Genomic DNA, 22,713 nt, shown 5'->3' on the forward strand with positions numbered 1-22,713 from the left:
TTTAAAAAAAAATTCTGCTTTTCAAAAAAAGTACACTTGCTATGGAAAGAACATTTTGAAAGTGGATATTTGGAAATATTTCTGTCTTATGATTTCATTTTTTTTAATTTTATATATTTTTATATCGTTTTTCATTTTTGCACAATGTATGCATAAATGTCGACATCATTCTTCTTCTATTTTTAGAGGTGAGAACTATAGTGTGTCAGCACTTTCTTTAAAAGTGTCTCATGAAAAATTTAGTATAATATTCCAAATGAGTGTAACCAGCACAAGTATCTCCTTGATCACTGTTGTTTAATACCCAATTCACAACATTTCTAAATATTTCCTACTTTATAACATTCTTCATTTTTTATCATTTATTTTTGAAAATGTTCCCAAACTAACCCTCAGGTGAGATGCTGAGTTGGCCATCCTGGACATGATCTGTATCAAGCTATTGGTAGTCTAGATCCAGATGCAAACTTCCTCTCCGAAATATTCAGTAAACTGTTTCCCATCATCCCCAACTTCTTTTCCTCCCATTCTCATAGATACTTGTGAATGAATGAATGAATGAATGAATGAATTCATCTTCATGTTCATTTGGTGCCTGGAGAACTAATTTGCTTCAGCTAGGAATCACAAACTCAGTTGAATTACATTTTTCTCAATATTTTTATTTATTTTGTGATGTTTTTACCAATTTGGTTTTAATCTTATTCCAAAATTATAGAAAAATTGCACTCAAAATAATATTTGAGGACTTTATCTTATTATTTTTAGTTCATTTTTTTTACTATCTCTTCTATGATTTTGTCCTATGGCCTCTCTGTTCAACTTTTCCTCCAGATATAGCCGTTCTCATCCTCTGCTTTTAGTAAGTCATGGTTATATTCTAAACTTTAGGTCTCCCTATGCTATGGGTATTGACTTCTGATATTTGGATTTTTTTTTTCCTGGTTATGTGTTAGCTTTCCATTTTTGTTAACTTTGAGATTTATCAAATTTTATTTAATGATGTTATTATCATGAAATCATGAAATCATTTCCATTTTTATTCCCCTTAGGCTTATTCAAAATTACGTTTCAGAGTATAATTTTCAAGTATTTAAAATACATTTATGATTTTTTAAAATTCAGACATTGATTTAATAACTGTATTTTCTGCAGTTAATTCTTGGTTACAGGCATGTCCAAAACATTCTAAAATATTTTTTCTCTAATAGCAGTAATTTCAGATTATAGTACTTTCATTCTTAATTTGATTTTCTCCAGCCATTCATCTCTCTCATTCAAAATTAGTCTATGGCAATAATGACCCCACTGCTTTTATATTATGCTGAGAAATCAAACTATACACAAGACAGATCAGAAGTATGTGAAAAATTACCCTTTAAATAGAGCATCCTAGTAGTTTTCTTCTTTTACCATTATCATTTCCTCTCCCTATTCTAATTTGATGATCTTCTTTGAGGACACATCCTCATTTTTATTCTTTTTACCAGATTGTGATGTTTGCTCACTATATTATGCTGTTTCTTCTGATTCTCTCTTTTCTGCAGGGAGGACATTGTGACATTAAATTAATATCCCTCTCCCCAATTATCAATTGCATAAGCACAGACCTGCTTTCTCTCACATGGGAAAAAAGAAACTAATACGCACCTGTTAGAATGAGCACCCTGTATCTCTGCTTCCAAGCAATTTTATTCTGCTGTTCGTAGACCATCTGAGTTGTCTCCAATACCACATGTACTATAGCTTTAATTGCCTTGTTGGTCTATTTTCACCCTTTCAATCTAAAAACGTTGAATAGGAATAATGTTTCCTTCTCACTGATGTGTTCCTGTTTCCAATAAAAGTGTAGGAATAAAACAGGGACTTCATAACAACTTTTTGAAAAAAAAAAAAAGGACAATTTCCATCACATTCAGACAGTGCCTGTAAGATTAAACTTGTCTCTCAAATTAATCTTATCACAGATTTTATAATTTCTGCATTGATGGGAACTTATGTATGATGATCTAAATTATAATTTATTTCTATTGTATGAAAAAAGTTGAAGTTTATATTGAAACATGTATGTTTGAGAGACCTAGAGACCTTGTGTCCTAATAGAATCAAGCCTACCGTAGGAAGAAAAAGTAAAGATATCTAGTTTAAGATCCTTTGAAATGTAAGCAAATTATTCCATGTTTTTCCCCACTTTTAAAAATAAACATGTACCTTCAGGGAGATAGCATGATATACATCCTCTAGAAATCTCTCTGCTCCATCACCCTCTAACTTTCAAATTGTGTTCTGAATTCTAAATAAATTTTAGATTTTGTTTGATCATTTCTACAAAAGTAAAACTCAGTCTGCTAGGGTTTGAAATTATATTGACTCTACTAACCAATCAATTAGAGAAAGGGAATTAAACATTGACAATATTGAAGCCTCTGACCCAGAAGCAAAGTATCTCTCTTTTTCTTTAGGTTTTCTTTAATTCCTTGCTATAATGCTTTGTAGTTTTCAGTGACCATGTCATACATGTCTTTTATAAGCTTTTATCCCTGGAGTTTTCCTATTCTGAAGATGTTATAATTGGATTTTGAGGAAATTAATTCTGATTTTTTCATTGTAGAAATATAGTTGATATTTGCATATTGGTCTTGTATTGTGCAAACTTTAAAAACTCACTCAATAGGTTTTTAATTCTTGAAGCTTTATGGTAAGACAGAGGTAATTTGGAGGAGAGGGATTTTGTTCTGCTTTCCAAGTGTGGTACATCAAATTAAATAAACCTTTTCTACTCTTTAATGTATGAGTCTTTATCATAAATTAATATTGCATTACTTCAAATGTGTTTTTCTGTATCTTCTGAGATGATTTTGTTTTTTTCTTTTTCTTAGTTGCTCTATAAAGTTAATTACATTATATATTTTTGAAGTAATATTGGTTTATAATAAATCCCAAGTACTTTTACAGAAATAGGATAGACTCCAAACCTACATAAAATTGAAGATGAAATGGTTGAATATACTAGCATAGGGTAACAGGAGGTATGGCAGGTGATTGATAGACATGCTTATAGTCATTGACACAGACATAAGTAACATAGGGAAATGTGAATACTCTTCTCTGGTAAATTTACAATTGTTCACTAAATGTTCACTACCCTCATGCCCTGTGGGGTTCACAGGTATAGAGCTTGCTAGTGCAAATTCCTTTAAATGTGAACAACCGTAGCCCATCTCTCAGTAATAGTTAAGTGGCTTGCATATCTTGCTCGTACTCTTGAGCCTCTTCTCTCTTCCATATGAAAAAAAAAATTGCAGTGTCCCAATGCCATCATCCTGAGTTTTGAAATAAGAAGACAGGAGGATCAGAGGCAAATTCAACTCCCATCTGCATCATTAGCACCCTAGCCAATATCCAGGTACATGAATGAGAACTAAATTACAGCAACTGTATGACATTGAAATTTTCAAACATTATGTTGCAAAATTACAACAACTGACTAAAACCCATGCAAACACTTCCCAGAAGACTTGAACCATGAGACCCCAATTAAGCCAGTTGCATTCGCAAGGGTCTGCTTAAAGCAAAAGAGAATGATACATCCAACTATTTTATATCATTTCTCTTTAATGCTTTTTTCTTTTCTTGTTTTATTTGCATTATCACCAACAACCTACTATGATCTGACTACCCATATTGCCTTCACAAAACAGTTAACTTGTTAATGCCAATATATTTGCACATACAAAGGAGGCATTTTACTAAATGCAATAATATGCTTGCTTTATATAGTTCCATGTACGTGCAAAATGAGTTTAATCTGACATGTGCATCACCTCCCTTCAAATCAGATTATTCCATTTAGAAATATGTTTCAAATATCTATAACATGTAAGTATAAGTTATAAAATGTTCTATTAACACTATCAGTCATAAGTCATACTGATATTATGGATCCCTGTAATGATATAATAAAAATGACTGTTACCTATATAGTCTTCATCTCCCAAAATCTGTAACCTCAGTCTAACAAGGAGAAATGCATTGAACAAAACAAAATTGGTGGACACAGAATACCAGATATGTGTTCTTCAAAAATGCTAAGATCATCAAAAACAAGGAAGAAAACTGGGCAAGAGGACTCTAAGGACATATGGCAACTAAATATAATATGCATCCTGTATGGGATCCTGGAATAGATAAAAGCTATGGTGATAAAATAAAGTGTAGGCCTTAGTTAATAAAAATGTACTCATATCGGTTCATCAGTTGTGACTAATGTACCCTATTAAGGTAAGTGTCAACCATGAGATAAATGGAGTATGAGATGTATGGAAACTCGATAGTATCTTTTTTTTCTATAAATCTAAAGCAATACTAATGCGAAATGTTGCTAAAAAGAAAATGTATTATTTGTAATAGAACAGATGTAGTTTATTTTCATTTATATAGAAAAGGAACTCATTGCACAGAGTACAAATAACATTAAGAAAATATATACAAACTATTTTGAAATTTACTTAAGTAGGGAAGATATTTGCAAATAGGAATTTGACATTGTTTCAAGATCAGGATATCTACCATGATTAGATAGATCTTTTTAAAATCAGATAAATTTTCCTTGATTCCTTTCTTATTCACATGTCTTTTACATAGCAAGACTTTTAGAACACAAAGAGGACAATCCCCTTGCTAAGATGGGGAGGGTCTGAGAACCTCAAAAAGCAATCATATGTTTTCAGAAATTGCATTGACTAAATTTGTTATTTGAAATTTTTGTAATATCTTCTATTCTGTTTCTACAGCTATTTGAACATAGGGTTTAAATCCAGATTGACAGGAAAGCAGAAAGCTAAATAAGAAAGAGTGATTATAATTTAACAATGTACACAAAATTACTAGATTATGCTGCAATACAGGGAGAAGTCAAAGTCTCAAAAAATTCTATGTCCTTTTACACAGGAAATGTTGAAGACCTTTAAAACACTTGTAAGAGGGCCTCCCCAGTGGCGCAGCGGTTGAGCGCTGGGTTGCGAAGCTGCCCGTAGCCTCTGCAGGGCCAGTTCGATCCCCGGCTGCTCCCCGGCCACCAGAGGAGGGTCCCACATGGCGCACAGACCTCTCCTGCCGCCCGGTGCTCCCCTCAGCAGTGTACTTTGGTCCTTCTGCCTGCTCTGCTCCCCACTCTGGCTCTGTGACTTCTCTCACCCTCCCGTGCTTCTGACTGTACCCAGTGCTTGTATACATAAATAAATAAATAAATCTTTAAAAAAACAAAAAATAAATAAAATAAAACACTTGTAAGACAGATTATATCATAAAATATAATATTCAGAATAATTTAAATATATTTAGGACTAAGGTAGGACCTATTATTTGTTGCTGTGGAGTATAATGCCAATCCTTTTTGAGATGTTTACATATGTAATGGGAAGAAAGAGCCAATCAGGGACTTATTAATTATTACCATATACAGTCGATTTTCAATTTTAACAAATCAAATCTTTGACTATAATGGAGCACGGAGATGTTAAAGGAGATGTCAAATAGCTGCCTAAAACATTTTGCAAGTCAATATTGTCTTCCCTTAACCCATCATTACGGGAATAACAGTTTAAATATTTGCAATCCATGTAAGCTCCTGTTTTACAAAGTGCTGTCACTCTGTCCTCCACCAGGTCAATAGCAAGAAAAATATATGCAGCAAAGCCTGGGAAAAGTTTGATTACATAGCTTTCTACCCCCCACAAAACTGTTCCTTCCCTTGAATTTTCCTGACTTGAACTTCCAAGAAAACAAAGATAGAAAATCAGACATAATCACTGACTTGTTTCTCCTTCCCTTCTACAATTTGGGGAACTCTTACACATAAAAGTCACCAAATTAATGTCCACTGATTGAAACAATGACTAAACGTGTTACTTATTTCATACTAAAATCATCCTAACATTTAGACTTCCCATTTCACAGCATTGTGAAGTTATTTGGGGTTACAGTCTTGATTGTTTTCCATCTGCCATCCTATCCTACCTGGTTGATACCAGTTTTCATCCATTTCAGACTGTGATGTAATCAGTCTTGCAGAGAACCATCTCCTAAATTATATGTTAATATATTAATTTACTGAATACTATATCAAAATAATAGGCTAATTTTTTCTTGGAATAATTGCAATAACTACATATTCTGCATGAAGAGTAGGCAGATTTAGGCATAGTATTTGGAAAATGGCATACCATCTCCATCTTACATTTTGTTATATAGTCTATCACATTGTAAAGAATGTCCTCAAGACACAGCAAGTTTGTCGCATGATTGGGCATGATTGGACTTACCCCTCAATTTTTTCATATCATGACTTATAAGTATTGTGTTATTAGATTTTTTTGTAATATACACCCTTCTTATAACATAATTTTCTGTTACTACTTGCTATTTTTAAAATACCATTTCTTAAATTAGTAGAACATTTATTTTTTTACTGCTTTATTTTTTTATCCCACCACCGAGATATGAACTAACCAAAGGCATAAATCCTTCAGTTCATGTTGCAATAACAAAATAATACAAACTGGGTAGTTAATAAACAAAAAGAATTTACTTCTGCACCTCTCTGGTGGTGCAAGGGGTTAAGATGCAACCTATGATGGTGTCTGCAGCCTCTGCAGCACGAGTTCGATCCCTGGCCAGCCAGGGAGCTCACCCACATGGCACAGCAGACCTCTCTTGTCTTGTCCTCTGCTCCCCTCAACAATGTAATTCGGTCAGTCTGCCTGTTCTGTTCCCCACTCTGTCTCTCGTGAATCTTCTCACCCTCCATGCCTCTGGCCTCTACCCCAGTTCTTGTATGCATAAATAAATAAATCTTAAAAAAAAATGAAATTTTTTTTATTTGAATGAGGTAACTTTAACTTCAGTTTCTTCTTGATTCCAATAGTAAAAATAAATGCATGAAGCAGACATAATTCAAAATTATACTATACAATGCAAACTGACATACTTAAAAAATTGTGTAAAGAGGTAACAGGTAATACAGGAAGAAGTACCAGGTTGCCAATTAGGAATGAAGGTTAAGCATTGTGATATCTTTCAGTTTGGGGAAAGAAGCCTGAAATTTGAATATTTTTTAAAGATTTATTTATTTATGCTTACAAGTACTGAGGTACAGGCCAGAGATGCGTGGTGTGAGAGGATTCACCAGAGACAGACTGGGGAACAAAATAGGCAGACTGACTGAAACACACTGCTGAGGGGAGCAGTGGGCGAGACAGGAGAGGTCCGCTGCACCATGTGGGTAGCTCCCTGGCTGGCCGGGGATTGAAGTCATGCTGCAGAAGCTTCACTTTGCTTCATAGTGTGGTGCTTAACCCCTTGTGCCACCAGGGAGTCCCGAAATTTGGATATTAATGCATTGTTCCTAATAGTTCAAGTTAGGAGTTTAATTCTAACCTTTTTAAGTACACCAAATGATATTTGAAGAGGATGGTGACTCACAGGTCATTAGTATTTAGCCACAGAGTTCCATGCACTTATTCTGTCTAAGGTCCTTTTACAAACCTTTTATTCAAATATACATTATTTTGAGGACACTGTAAGAAATCTTATGTGAAATTAACTGGTATGGCTGTTGTTAAAAGAATTAAGAGGTATTGCATGTAGTCTTGATTTCCACCCTTTGGAAAGTTTAACTGTCTTTAGCCACCTTTTTCTCAAAATTGGTAGGTTTTCATCTTATAATCACTGTGCATTAAGTAATAAAGGATATTTCACTTTGTGATGTCTGCATAGAAGCCAGCCCATTCACTACATGCAAATATGTGGATATCATGACATGGAGTATTGGATGACTTTAATTTACTGCATCACTAAATTCTAATGCAACTTGAGATACACTCCAAATGAACTTCTAAGATGCTATTCTATTTCCATAACTTTCCTATCTGCAATGCGCATGTAAACATGTGTAATGTGTTAAAAACAACTATGAATTATAGCACTGTAACTTGTTTTTATTGAATGTTTCTAGTGTTGGGGGATAAGGATAGAAAAGTTGGAAAGGAGGTGCCACAAAACCAGAAATCTGGCTCACCCAATGCCTGGAGCTGGAGGTGGTGGTAGAAGTGATTAACATAGTCATTAAACCAGCTATAAGGGACTAAAAATCCTTAGGCGCCCAGGCATAGACCCAAGCAAAGTGTCAGATGCTGTTAGTGTCAGAGGGCACTGACCTGAGGTAAAGATATGGAGATTGAGAGCCATTGTAGAATCTCAGGTCCCTTTCAAAATCTATGTAGTTATCCAAAATCAACAGCAAACAGGCCACACCACAGAGGAATGAGCCCCTCCCAAAGAGAAGACTCTATAAGGGCAGTCTCTGCACTGCCTCAGGGCAACAGTCCTTCTGCCCACCCTTGACTATGCAGGTGCTTTTTTTTTTACCAATTCTTGTAGGCAGGCAGCCTCCCTGCCTGCCTGTGACCTGCACCATACTGGGCTTCTCTTCACTGACCTCCCTCATCAGAAGCAGCTCTCCTCAGGGCTGCCTGCCTGCCTGCAACCATGCAGGCCTCTCTCAGCAAACCTGTCCCTTTCAGGGCAGCTCTTTCTGCCCTCTTGTGTCTATGCAAGTGTCCTTTACTCTACTGTCCCTTTTTCTAATAAACCTGCTCTTTTAAATATAACTAAGTCTCTGTCTCATGGAGAAACTCACCTGGTAAATGCCCCACATGGTGCTGAATGGGGAACTCTGGTGAAACCTTTCCCAGAGTGAACCCCAGGACCCTGCTCTCCAAACGCATCAACTCCAAAAACCACATCATCACCACTTGTAAAATTTTACATCTCTATGTTGCCTGTTCAATATGTTTCTTTTAAAGACTAAAGAGTTTTCTATTCAATATTAATTTCAATTGGATAACATTTTGCTAACTTTTTTTCCCTCCTAATTTTTATTTGATACAGGCTGGAATAAAAGAAATGACATTGTCCTTATTCAAATAAAGAAATATCTAATTTTTAAGCCACCCAATAAAAGGTATTATGTCATGGCAGCCTGAGCTTTGTCACAGACCTCTTAATGGTTTTGGTCTATTAAATTCCCTCTTCTCCTTCTAAAATACTCCAATGCTATTACATATTCAATGTAAGACTTGCCCTTCTGATAACAAAGTAAGGTCTCATTTTTCCTTGTTTCTATCACACACAGTTTCCTGACACATGACAGATATGTAATAAATATTGCTATTTGTTCATAAGATTCTTCAACTGACAACTTGCAATTATTTCATTATTTCATACCCAAAATACCCTATCTAAACTTGGATTGACTTTCCTGTTCCTCTCTTCTACTCTTTCTTTTGTCAGGAATTACAATTTTAATACAAAGTCTTTCTTTTATTGGAGTGAATTTCAATGTCAAGGAACTTTCAAATTGATAGTGTGGGAGTTGTATGCTCTCCTCAAGGCAGGGTGATATAATTACTATACTCATGAGTCACCATCATCATTTACATTTTCCTGCAGGCTCCCTAGGAAAATTTTAGTTGTTCCTGGAGTAAGTTGACCTTAAAGTATACAAATGTTGAGTATTATTTTTGCAATTAAAAAAAATTACATACTCTTTATTAAACTGATTTTATTGTAACCAGAATAGTACAAATAAAAAGATGAATATTATTTCTATAAGATTATTACATATGATTTCAAATTACTTTTTTTCATACTTATGTTCACAACATAATGTTTATCAGTGTCTTTGTGATTTTGAAGCACTGATTTAATGAAGTTTTTGAAAAATAATGTCTTCTTCAGAGAACTACAGCATGTTCACTTCATTGCTTCATTGAAATAGTAGCCACAGTTTCTCCCCAGATTGTAGGTCTGTTCACAGAGCGGGGAGAGGGCAACCTAGAACCTCCAAACCTGCTTGCTTTAAATAGGTTCTGCCATCCTCTGCATCAAGACAAAACATATAGACCTTTAATGTAAAGGAACTTTAATACAATTAGTGTGCGATACAGAAAAGACAAAGAATATAGTCCAAATCAAGCACCCAAAGTTGCTCATCCCCTCATGGATAAAAGACCACCCAAACAGGATTGGCCCAAAGCAAGGCCCGAAAGCCTGCCACAATTCTAAAGCTCCTTCCAGTGGGGACCCACAGAAAAGAGTCAGAAACAACCAGACAAGTCTGGGAGGAAAAAAGCAAAATCAAAACCAAGATAAAAGCTGCCATTGTTAACCTCCCCACAGGTCTCTCACCCACATCTGTTTCAATCAATCTAGGACCAAGAAGCAATTGCAGCTTCTTCACATGTCTCTCTGCTCCACATGCCTCTTCCAGGTCTCCTTCTGCCTCTCCACCCTGCTTCCTTCCCTCTCAGACTCTGCTGCAGCCTCTTCTCCTCCCTGCTCAGCTCCACCCTCCTTTGGGTGCGCCAAGGAACCTGGAACCTCCCCTTTTCCTGCAGACCACCCTGTTACAGGTCAAGTGGGACAATTGTATATCTATGAAAGATTTAAGACCCACTCAACTTGTTAGAAAACAAAAAATGCAAGCAAAATATGTAATATTTGATTTTATGATCACATATCATAATCATAACAAATCACAAGGAATGACTTTTTTGGCAAAACTTGTAGAATATTGAAATAATGTTAGCTAACACAATTAATCATCCTACTTGCCAGATTATCTCTTGGCTTCTGTAATGATACATTTTGGGATCAAATGCAGATTTTATAGGTGTAGTATGAAATATTTTAAGACCGTATTTACCAATCACATTCTCAGACTGATAATGTGCTAAATCATAATCAATGTAATTGTTTTAAAGTATATATTGGGTTGTCAGAAAAGTCATGATGCAGAGGAAATGTAGAATAAATATGTCATGGCTTTTCTGACAACCAAATAATATACTTGTAATTTGGGGGATCAAAAATAATTTAATTGGTCACTCTTTTTTTCCTGGATTTACATAGAGAAATAATTTACATTTTGCTTAAAATGTTTAGTAAGTTCAGAAAACAGTGTCTGAGCAGGGATCTATGTAAATGTGTGTGTTTATTCAGTAAGTAAATTAGTCTGAAGACCAAAATTAAAGAAATAGAAACATTTTTATATATGTAGGTGTATATAATATAATATGTAATAATTTTCTAAAATCATTACTACTTGTACATTTCCCCAATGGTAACATGCCAATTTAAACTTCAAAATAGCTTTTAATTTTTGTCATTCATGAAGTTAGTAATAAATATATCATTTTGCTATTAAATAAGCTAATGTTATATGTAACTTCATTTATTTAAAGCAAATGTGTAAAATATTTTAGAGAGATGGTTTTTCAAAGTATAAAAAAGGACAAAAATCTTTTTTCCTTTTCTTTGAATCATATCATTTCTCACCACAATTCAGTCAACTGAAACCATTTGTCTTAAAGAAGAAACACTTTGGTAAACAGCAAATTGTTCATTTTACACTGAAAAGGTTACAAGAGTCACCATGCTGGGTTGTGAAGAAATATTTAATTTAGTGAAAAAACAAAGCAAATGCCATCTTTTCCAACAATTATTGCATTTTTCAATGTAATGTTAGAGAGCCTTTTGGAAATGTCTTCTTTTTAAAAAGTAGGATAAATGCATATCCCTGCTGGGGTTAGTCAGTGCAATGAAGTGTTACACAGAGAAGAATCTATTGGTCTTTTAGTTGTGGAAATGGGTTCTATTTTCCTGAGGAATGCAGCTGTGAAATACTAAAAGTAGATTGAACTAAAGGAATTTCTTCCCACTAAGACAAACAAGTTAGAGGAAAATTCGATGGCGGTTTGAATCACTACAAATGGCGATTGTCATGATGTAATGTGTCATTTGCAATTACAGTCAGATTTTTTTCATTAGGTTTTCAGACTTAATTTCACAAAATGAATTCATATTTAAAGCTCAGAACACCTGGTCCGTGACTAAGCCATGAATCAATACAAACAATTGGACTGTTTGATGAGAGGAACATACTTCTGGATTTAGTTAGCGTTTTGTGACTACGGGTGCTAATTGCTAAATGACTTGGCTGGTGTGACACATTCACAATGCCTCAGTGTATATAATCAATTGTCTTTTAAACTATACATATCTTGCTTTATATTGAGTGTGAGTTTTCCAAGCTGTTCCAAAACTTAAAGATAGAAATTTATATCCAGAGTAATTGACAATAGCTTTTAGAACTTAGTGTCAATACTGCTTTATATTGATTTGGTCATAGCTTTGTAGATACTACAGATGTAAAAAATGGAATCACAAAGTCCAAGTGGAAAGGTCTTTAGGATTCTTTTTTTTTTCTTTCTCTTTCTTTTTTCTTTTTTTCCGTGGGACCCTGGCCGGCGGCCGGGAACGAACCAGCGCTGCAGAGGCTATGGGCAGCCTTGCAGCCCAACGTTCAACTGCTGTGCCACCAGGGGAGGCCCCTTTAGGATTCTTAAAAGAAACAACGGAATATTATTTTAACTGGGAAACTTGTAAGAAATAAGAATCATGGACTGCATCGAAGACATATTGAATTAGAAGTTTCATTTTAAATAAGACTTGTTGATAATAATTATGGACATTACATTTGGGGGCACTGATGGCAGAACTACTTTCATGGTTTAACAGAGGGGATCTTCATCTGCTCTTTTAATAAATACTGGGCTCTAATACTGAAACTGGATCCTATGTACCATACCGCAGACCTCATTTCCCAACTATAAATGTTGGTATTTTGGGCCTCCATGGTGGTGCAGTGGTTAAAGACAGCCTTATCAAGCTGTTGTCAGCCACTGCAGCATAGTTTGTGAAAGGTTCAGCGCAGTAAAGAAGAGAAGAGCCAGGCCAAGCTTTCTCCAAGGAAGGGAAAATTTATTGCGCCCTGGGCGGAATTCATGGACCCAAGGTGGGGGTCAGTGAAGTTGTGCACATAGGGTGAGGAGAGGTCAGGTGGGAAACTGGGTTTGCAGGGCGGGGGAAAAAGTCTGTAGGGCACTAAAAGATTGGTAGGGCAGGGAGAGGCTTATTGTCTGAATTTTCTAGGTGGGCTTCTGCATTCCTGGCCCCAGGTGAGCTTCCTGGTGGGCTTTTGCATTCAGGCCTCCTGCATCAAACTTTCAGTTAGATCCCCAGCCAGGGAGCAACCCACAAGGCACAGCCGACCTCTCCTGTCTTGCAAATGCTCCACCTGTTGTAGAGCAACCCCAATACAAAATGGGGTGCCTGACTGTGGGTCCTCACCCACGCGCTTAAAAGGACTTATCAATGCTCTACTGCAGGCACACGTGAAAGGTTAATAAAAAGGTTTATTTACAAGGGAAGGGGAAATGAGGAAATGTACAGCTCTGAGAGAAAAGTGGGAGACAAAGTTTTAAATGAGTCTTACCCAATCCGCCAATCAAGAATCCCAAATGGTGCTCTGAGAGCTGGTCGCCAGCCAGGAGAGGTGAATCGCGAGCCAGAGCCCCCAAGGCCCACGTGTTTGGTTTTTATATCCAACCTGGCTGCCCAACTCCACCCTCAGGTCCCAGCCACCCTCCCTTTGGTGGTGATGGGATTTGTCTTTCCCAATGTCTTGATGGCTTTAGTCTGGAGTGGGGGTGGGGTCCACAAAGCCTGTATGGGATTAACTCAGGACATCATTTCCCCCTAACACACCCAGCTGTGTATTTCAGTAGATCTGCCTGTTCTGCTCCCCACTCTGTCTCTGGTGAATCCTCTCACCCCTGCCCCACACCTCTGTCCTGTACCCAAGTTATTCTATGTGAAAATAAATAAAATATTTCAAAAGAAAAATGAATAAATGTTGGTATTTTTGTGAATATATGACTGGGTCACATTTCTACACTGTGAATAACATCAGGAGGCACTAATAATTAGTATCGTTAATAATTATGTAATCTGGATAATACTGAAGAAAGCATAAAACAGTTTCTTATCATTTGAATTAGAGGAGTACTTAGTTGAATATTTTTAAAAAATGTAAAAAAAATAAGCACAAGTAGGGCAAATGAGTATAAAGAAAAAAATTATAATCAAATGGATAGAGGAAAAGAGAAAAACCATTATGAAGAAATCTTCATTTCAATTTTAAATCAAAGATGAATGGAATGTCAATAGAGCTAGAAAGTTGTTTCCCAGACAAAAGATTAAAGTGTGAGCAAAGTCCAAATGTAGGAGGAAGGAATTTTCTCATAAATAAGTAGTCCCTTTTAGCTGTACTATCTTACACAGTAGGAGGTTAAAAATTGAGACTGGCAAAGTAAATTGAGGTGATATTATTAAAAGTCCAGAAACCTATATTGAGATGTTTTTACTTTATTAGATATTGTGCTTCTTGAATGATTTTCATTAAGGGACTAATGAAATTTAAATAAGTTGTGTGGTTGATTTTATGTATCAGCTGAGTTGAGGATGTCCAGATTAAGTATTATTTCTGGGTGTGTCTGGAGGGTGTTTCTGAATGAGATTAGCATTTGAATTGGTGAGCTCATCAAGTGCATTGTCCTGCCCAGATTAGGTGGGTAAGATCCACTCTGCTGAGGGGAACAGAGCAAAAATATGGAGGGAGGAACTTGATACTTTTTCTTCCTGCTTGCCTGCATGAACTGGCCCATTGGTCTATCTTTGCCCTCACACTAGATTTATAGATCTGCTCTCCTAGTCCTCGCACTTTGGACCCAGTAAGGATATATGACATTAGCATTCCTAGGCTCTCCAACCTCCAGAAGACAGATCACAGAGTTTCTCTGGCTCCATGATCATGGAAACCAAATCCTCAATAAACTGTTTCCTGTAAATATATTAGGTCAGTTGTTTCTTTGGTGAATGCTAAGTGGATGTTTGAAAGATCTTTTCATTTGTTGTATGATGAATAGTGCAAAGGAGAAAGAAACCCTAGAAAAACTGTTTGTCCTTGAGAAAATCTGATATACATGTGAGGATAAAGTGCCTCCCTGGTGGTGCAAGGGGTTAAGTCACAGCACTATGAAGCTATCTGCAGCTGCTGCAGCATGAGTTCAATCCCCGACAGGCCAGAGTGATAACCCACATGGAGCAGCAGACCTCTACTGTCTCGCCCGCTGCTCCCCTCAGCAGTGCATTTCAGTCAGTCTGCCTGTTCTGTTCCCTGCTCTGTCTCTGGTGAATCCTCTCACCCTCCTTACCCCCACACACACCTCTGGCCCAGTTCTTGTATGCATAAATAAATAAATCTTAAAAAAAATAAATTTTGATGATAGGATATATATGACATGGCATTTTTGTGTAAGATAAATGGAAAATACAGTATAAAGTTTATGTTATAATTTTAATCCTGCTTGAGAGAGAAGAGTCATGTCATAAAATAAAAAGAACTTAAGGACAGATGAAACTAGACTAAAATGAACCTTAAAAACTGGTAGCTAAACTTAAGTTTACCACAGGAGCTACCATAGGAGGTGGGTGGAGGGTGGGAAGCCAAGGGAGGAGAAACCCCATGGACTGGGCTGGAGGATCCTGTGTGTTTTGGTTGTGGACAGTGTGGCAACATTCAACTGCAGAGGTGTGAATCTGTACCCTGAAATCATCATATGCAGTGTTGTAAACTAACAATACCTTAATAAATACATTATTCTTATATATTGTGGAAGTACACTATATCAAACAAATTCACTATATATTTTTTTTTATTTTTTTCAATTCTATTATATGTGGAGGGTTTATATTAAAAAATCAGAAAAATTATCAGATTTCGTTTAGGAATAGTTACATAAATTAGTCGACATTGGTGTACATAGGTGTCTGTGTCCATAAGTTACTAGATGAGAGGAAAAAACAGTTTGTATATATATTTGAGGATTATCAGTGCAAAATAAAATTGGTTGACTCTGTGGTGGTGGGTAAGATCCTCCTGGTCTGAACAGGGCACATTAGAAAATTCTTTCTTCTTTTTTTGTCCTTGATGTTATGAACATTCCAGATAAAAATTTACTTGATCATGAACTTTACTTCATCTATGTCATCTTTTCTTTTCTGTGCAGTTAAACATGTTGTTAAAATCTGCCTTTTCTCACTCTGATAAATCCATTTTCTCTTGAGTATAGAATTTACTTTAGTTAAGGCTTTAATTAGCTCTCCTCTCTCAACTCCAAAAGAGTTCCTACAACTTCCTTTACAGCTCATTTTATGTAATACAGATTTTATCAATAAGGGTCACAAGTTACTGGGAACCTTTCAGAAGGAGCTCATCAATTCAACACAAGCCCCGTTTGTGTTTCTCCTTCATACTTAAGTCTCAAGCTTCACTGTGGGATCTCTGTAGCCATTTTGCAAGTGTAATGAGGATTATATCAAAAGAATGGAGGCGAACAATGTCAGAAGGGATGGATTTGCTTCAAAAACATGTTGAAAACACAACATCAGTCTTGGCTTTCTTTTGATAAATTTCCAATAAATGAAAACAAAATTATTTACATCATCGTTTTGGAGTGCATTGCTTCTCTCGGCCAAAGCAATTCTCAACTGATAAAATTAATATGGTGTGATCTTGACCCAATATTAGTCAATCTGTATATGCAGACTTGATATCATTAGGAGCAATAGGTGCATCTTGTGGGACAGAAATGTTAGTGCATCGTGCTGTGTTTTGTTGATATGGTTTAACAATGTGTTCTAAACTAGGAGAAGGCTTTAAAGAAAGGGGTGGCTTTTATATTACAGACTTATTTATCACTTTGCATGACTTCAGTTTTTTGTTCCAGTTGTCTTATGTTGAAGGAGCAAGCTTGAATTCCATGTTAGCAGCTGTGACATCAATCATCAGTACCAGATGAGAAAGCATAGCCTCCTGCAATCTCTTGATTCCATATTCCTATCATGCTGGTCTAGTGCAGTGTGAAATGTATGCTGATCAATTAGAGGGGATAAAAAGCAAGGTGATTAACTAGTGATTTATATATCTTTTGAGTTCAACAGCATATATAGAAAATAGTGACAAATTGGATATATAGTGGGACTGAGAAACATTACATTAAAATAGAAAGCCTGATTGCCTTATCTTGTATAATTCATCATTCTAGGCTTTATCAGTTATCTCTCCTTCTCCTGGCACAATAATCATTGATGTCAAAAACCAAAACAAAACAACAAAACACATACACACACATGCACACACACACACAACAAGGATATACAGGACTTAACACTATAGGCTCCTGGAGAAATTACAATGGTTACTCTTAAGGATCATCTAAAATCCTTGATATTAGATTTTGCAAATAATATTATAAAAATATTCAAGTTTAATGGAGAAATTCTAGAAATTCAACTTACACTGAAAGCATATGGCCTTATCCATTCAAAAACCCAAGCAGAACTATGCAGAGTGACTGGTTAATGCCTAAAGCTGTTGAGAAAAGTAATACAGCTTTTATAAAAATACTTGAAGAAATGTTTAATGTCACTAGGAGAAAACTTAACACTTTGAAGGCAGGATCAAATATTTGTATTTGTCCTTTAGCAACTAATAAATAGTCACCATGTCCAACTCCAGGTTTTACTTCTGATCAGTTTGGACTGATTATTCTGGTGCTAACTCATTTTCCAATGATAAATTTAGACACTGTTTTTTTAAGCATGTCTAACCAATTATAAAAAAGATGATTTCCAGAAACCTCTGGGAGAGTTTTTTACAATAAATATATATGTTATTAATGTATATATATGAGACATTTGTACATATATACATTAGGCATATATATTACTTACCTATACAGCATATATTTATTTTCCCTTTGCATTTACCAGCACATCTCATTTCCGGTATGTTGGCTGGATCAGCTGTTGGTTCCAGTGACCTATGAAGAGCCAAACCAAGAGAAAGCCAATGTGCCAAAGGTGTCAACACAGACTTTTGAAGACACATTGGCCATCAAAAAAATAATGTACTGGCAAAATGTAAAATCCTGTGGCCTTCTAGCTTCAGTCCTCTTGTTTTATAGCAAGGCAATTTATTTCTTTTTAACCAGGCAAGTTGGGTTTTTGTTACTTACTTACAGTTAAAAGTATGCTGATAAAAATATGTAAGCAAATAAACACCTATTGATCTCTATCCTGGGCCTGCCCAGTATTATTGCGAATTGTGGGTCAATGTTTTCTCATATTTAAAACAAAATAAGTTTATTTTTCATTTTCTATTCATTTAAGGGAGATATATAGAATGATTTGGAGTGTAATCCCCATTTTGTAAAAAATATTGTCATCTAAGTACTAATTTATCTAAGTTAAAATTCAGATTTCTGAACTTTGTAGTAGACCTACTCTATCATTATATTTAAATTCCTTGACCAACAAACATGTTTAAAGTTTAAAAACTGCTACTAGTTGTACATATTTGTTTGAGAAACAAATGATGGACACATTTATATCTGGACATATTTACATCTCCATTTCATAAAAATCCTATAGTTTAATGCTTGTATGGAGGATATTTCAAAAATATCAAAATCTTGTTTTAAAAACTAAGTAATTTTACAAAATCTAACTTTCTCAGTTCCAAAGATATGCATCTCATATACTAAAATGCATGGATGTAATAAATGTCATCACCAGCAGTTTCTAAGAATTTGTTAAGATTACTTTTAAGTATCTTAATTTCAAAAATTCCAAGTAAATTGAATGTGTGCTATTTTTATAATAGGTGAATCTAAAATTTAAAGGGAGTATTTAGATTGCATTCAATCTAATTAAAGGCAATATTTAGGTAGCAAAATTTAAAGGCAGCATTTAGATAGCATTCAAAATTTTAAGGCAGTATTTAGATTGTTTGAAATGAGATCAATAATGCAATTCCCAAAGGATATAGAATCCTATTTACAAGCATGAATGAATCAATTTTAATGATGGTTAATTTATGGAGGCTTTAGATGATTGTGACTGCCAGGTCTATGACCTAATTGCAGAAGGAAATCTATTGTGTTAAAAAAATAAGTGAACAGTGACTAGGGAAATGTGCTTTTGGCTTTGGAGTTGGACCCCACAGTGGAGCTGCATCATCTGCCAACTACTCATGAAAACTGAAAGGAGTTGAACACAAAAATAACTCAATGCCCTTTATGTAAACCTGAGAATTTATGTGCATTCCTAGGAGAGCAAATGGCAGTGAGCAGAGGAACATTTGCCATTCATAACATGCAATGACTTCTACAGGTAATCAAGCCACGTTAGCTGCAGAAGAGTAAAACCTGTACAAAAGATGCAAATAACAGAAATTTAGAATGTCAGTAATATACTCTGTGAAGACATTCCATGTTAATATAATTTGCTAAAATATAGCAAGTGCTGTATCATGTCCTGTGATGTTTTTGTGAACAAATTCTAAAAAGAATTTAATATGCAAATATGCCAGCAGAATTGAAGATAAAGCACATACCTAGTGCTTAATGTTAAATATGCATGAAACATAATGTCTTCGTGATAAATTCTATTATAATTTTGGGAGTTATATTTGCACATTCATATTTTACATTTTTACTTTTTATTATTAACCTACAGACATGAGAGCAATTTTCAGCAGCTATAATACCTTAGACTTCCAAGCCTCTTCCTTGACAAAGATAAAGTCATTACAATGGGACATGACTAAAGTAGCCAACTTTCTGTTGAGTCATGAGCACAAAATATGAATTTCTTTTGAAATTTTTATCAAGATTATTTATGCACAATATGTGCTTAACAGACTATAGAAATAAGCAAAAATACAAAAGGATATTTTACTATACACACATAAAGGTGTTCAACTTATTTCAAGGTACATTAATTATTTATTTAATCTTCATAAAATAAGGAAAGTGGCTCTTATTTCTATTATTCTGCAAGGTAAGTTCTCCAAGTATTAGCATTTTAAATGGGTGACTATTGTAGAACTTTTTAATGGAAATTAAAAAAAAAGATGTTAATTTATATTTAATCTACTTATTTTTCCACATGTAATAAAACTGAATTTAGTCTTTTCCCAAATATTTTCTGGTATATGTTTCCTGAGTAAACTTAAAAGATTAGTTAAACTGGCATGTATTGCCACATAGTAGCATTAAAGATAACTTTTTGGTGAATGATCATTTGTAGCAATTAACTGTTGTTCCTGATTATGGGCTAAGGATTCTCAGGTATTACTTTTATTGCTGCAATTCAGAGACTAGTCTTATAAACAAAGAATTTTAAGGTAAATCATGCCATTAAAAAAAAAAACTTAGTGCTTTTGTAATGAAATTGACATTAAATCATACTGTTTACACATCAAAAACCTGATTAACCTAAGACGCATGTAACAGCAAGACAACCTCAAACACAATTCAACTTGTAAATTAACATAGACTGTGTTTAAGGACCTGTTGGAATTTTTGAAATTGATTTACTGTTATTTTAATTTCAAATATGACAACCACAAACCCTGTTTCCAATTTATAAGACAGTTGAACATAGTTGCTAGAAATTCAAAACAACTGTGTCTTAATTCTTAGACTACCACAAACACATCTTTCTTCCTTCCATGCCTGCACTTTATGGGGTAATCTGCCCAGTTTTCTTAATCCCCACTCCTCTTACCTGAAACACAAACCTACTCTACCTATTTAGCTGATCATGACAATTTTGTGTTCTTTTCCATTAAACCTCTTTCATATTCTAGATAATGCTAATATGCTCCTAAACTATAGTGCATATTGTCTCTACCTCTTTTTGACAGAGAATTTACATTATCACTATTAACAGTGATCGCAGAAGTAGATCTGAGCACCTGCATAAGTCAAACTTTCAGATGTTTCCTAACCTGTAGCAATGTACTGCTTTAGCCTAGTGGGTGTTGGGATGGAGTAATTGAAATGGTCAGTCTTTGATCTTCACAGTAGATCTAATAGCCCTACATTTAAAAAAAAAAAAACATTTATTTATTTATGCATACAAGAACTGGGGGACAGGTCAGAGGTGTGTGGGGGTGAGAGGATTCACCAGAGACAAGAGTGGGGAGCAGAACAGGTGGATCTCCTGAAATACACTACTGAGGGGAACAGCCGGTGAGACAGGAGAGGTCTGCTGTGCCTTGTGTGTCAGCTCCCTGGCCCAGGATCGAATTTGCGCTGCAGTGGCTGCAGATAGCTTTGTATTGCTGTGCTTAACCCTTTGCGCCACCAGGGAGGCCCTGATATTACACTTGCTTACATGGCAGACATTGTAGGAGCTGGCACTGTCTTGGTGGATGATTAGAGCTGGTTCTTTCTCTCATAGGTCCTTTTGAGGCTTTCTCAGATCCCTCATTCCCGAAATTCTGACCAATAACCTCTTACTTCAGAAGCTATCTTTCCCAGGACTATTTACAATTCTTCTGTAAAGACTGGATACAACACACTCCTAGAGTACCTCCCTTCTCCTTCATCCCTTAAGTCTTTTGGTCCTTGTTCACCTTTTCTATAGAGATGGGATAAAGACATCAACAATAATGTTTAGCTTTTCTTTTCAAGTCCTACCTAGTTTAATTCATTAGGCAACATGTATTTATTGAGTGTCTGACAAGCAGGAGGCACTTAAAATATATGTGGAGACAAAATGATGACTAAAATTCATTTCTCATGCATATTTGGCTTTCATTCAAAGCTCCCTCAATTCTTGGGATTTCCTAAGTGTTAACAATGTAAAGGTATCTTTTGTTATGTATTTGAGGTGACAATGGAGGCACCCAAAGATGGAGACTGGTTGCCCTGGGAGGCATCACTGTATAGAGGGTGTGGAACTTGCAGTTCTGTTCTTGGACCTCTGGGGAATTAAAAAGAGAGATTGAATCAATCACCAAGGTCTACCGAGTTAATTAACCATGCCTAAGTAATGAAACCTGATTAAAACCCGAAAGGAGAGCTTCCATGTTGGTGAACATGTGGAGATTTGGGAGAATGACATATTTAGAGAGGGTATTGATGCCCTGAACCTTTATCCCATATCTTACTTATATATCTCTTTCATCTGGCTATTCCTATATAATGTAATTTATAATAAATAAATAAGTTATCTAGGGAATGACCAGGTTTCTGAAGTTCTGTGAGCCACTCCAGCAATTAACCAAACCTGAGGAAGGGGTCATGGGAACTTCTGATTTGTAGCCAGTTTGTCAGAAGCACAGGTAATACCTGTTTTATGGCTGGAATTTGAAGTGGAGGTGTCTTGCAAGGCTGAGTTCTTTAGCTGTGGAATCAATTAATGTGAATTGTTGGACTGTCTTCTGGTGTCTGAGAATTGCTTATTGGTGTAGCGAGTCAACCACACAGGGTCACACTGGAATTGCTTCCAGAAATCCCTTTACAGTTGTCCTTTAAGATAACGGAACACCTTGCTTATTACATTTCTTTTATTGACAGCATAAATGGCTAAATTCAAGGACCTAGCTAGAACATGTTATGACATGTTGAGGGTCAAAAACTAGTTTGAAAAGCAGCTCATGTTCTAGTTTCTCTATTTATTGAGATATTTTTCTTTACTTTGGTCTCAATTGCCTCTACATTTCTCCAGACATATTATTTTTATTTGCACCATAACACTGATTCAGTACTTTGCCAATTATCAAAGTACTATTGTTTGTTTTAGAACAAACTATTCTCCTGGTAGGAAGCAGATGATGGAATGAAGGAAGAGGGGTGAACAGACAATAACATCACAAGTGTATCTAAATCTCCAATT

This window comes from Talpa europaea (genome assembly GCF_964194135.1).
Source record: "Talpa europaea genome assembly, chromosome: 4".
Taxonomy (NCBI): domain Eukaryota; kingdom Metazoa; phylum Chordata; class Mammalia; order Eulipotyphla; family Talpidae; genus Talpa; species Talpa europaea.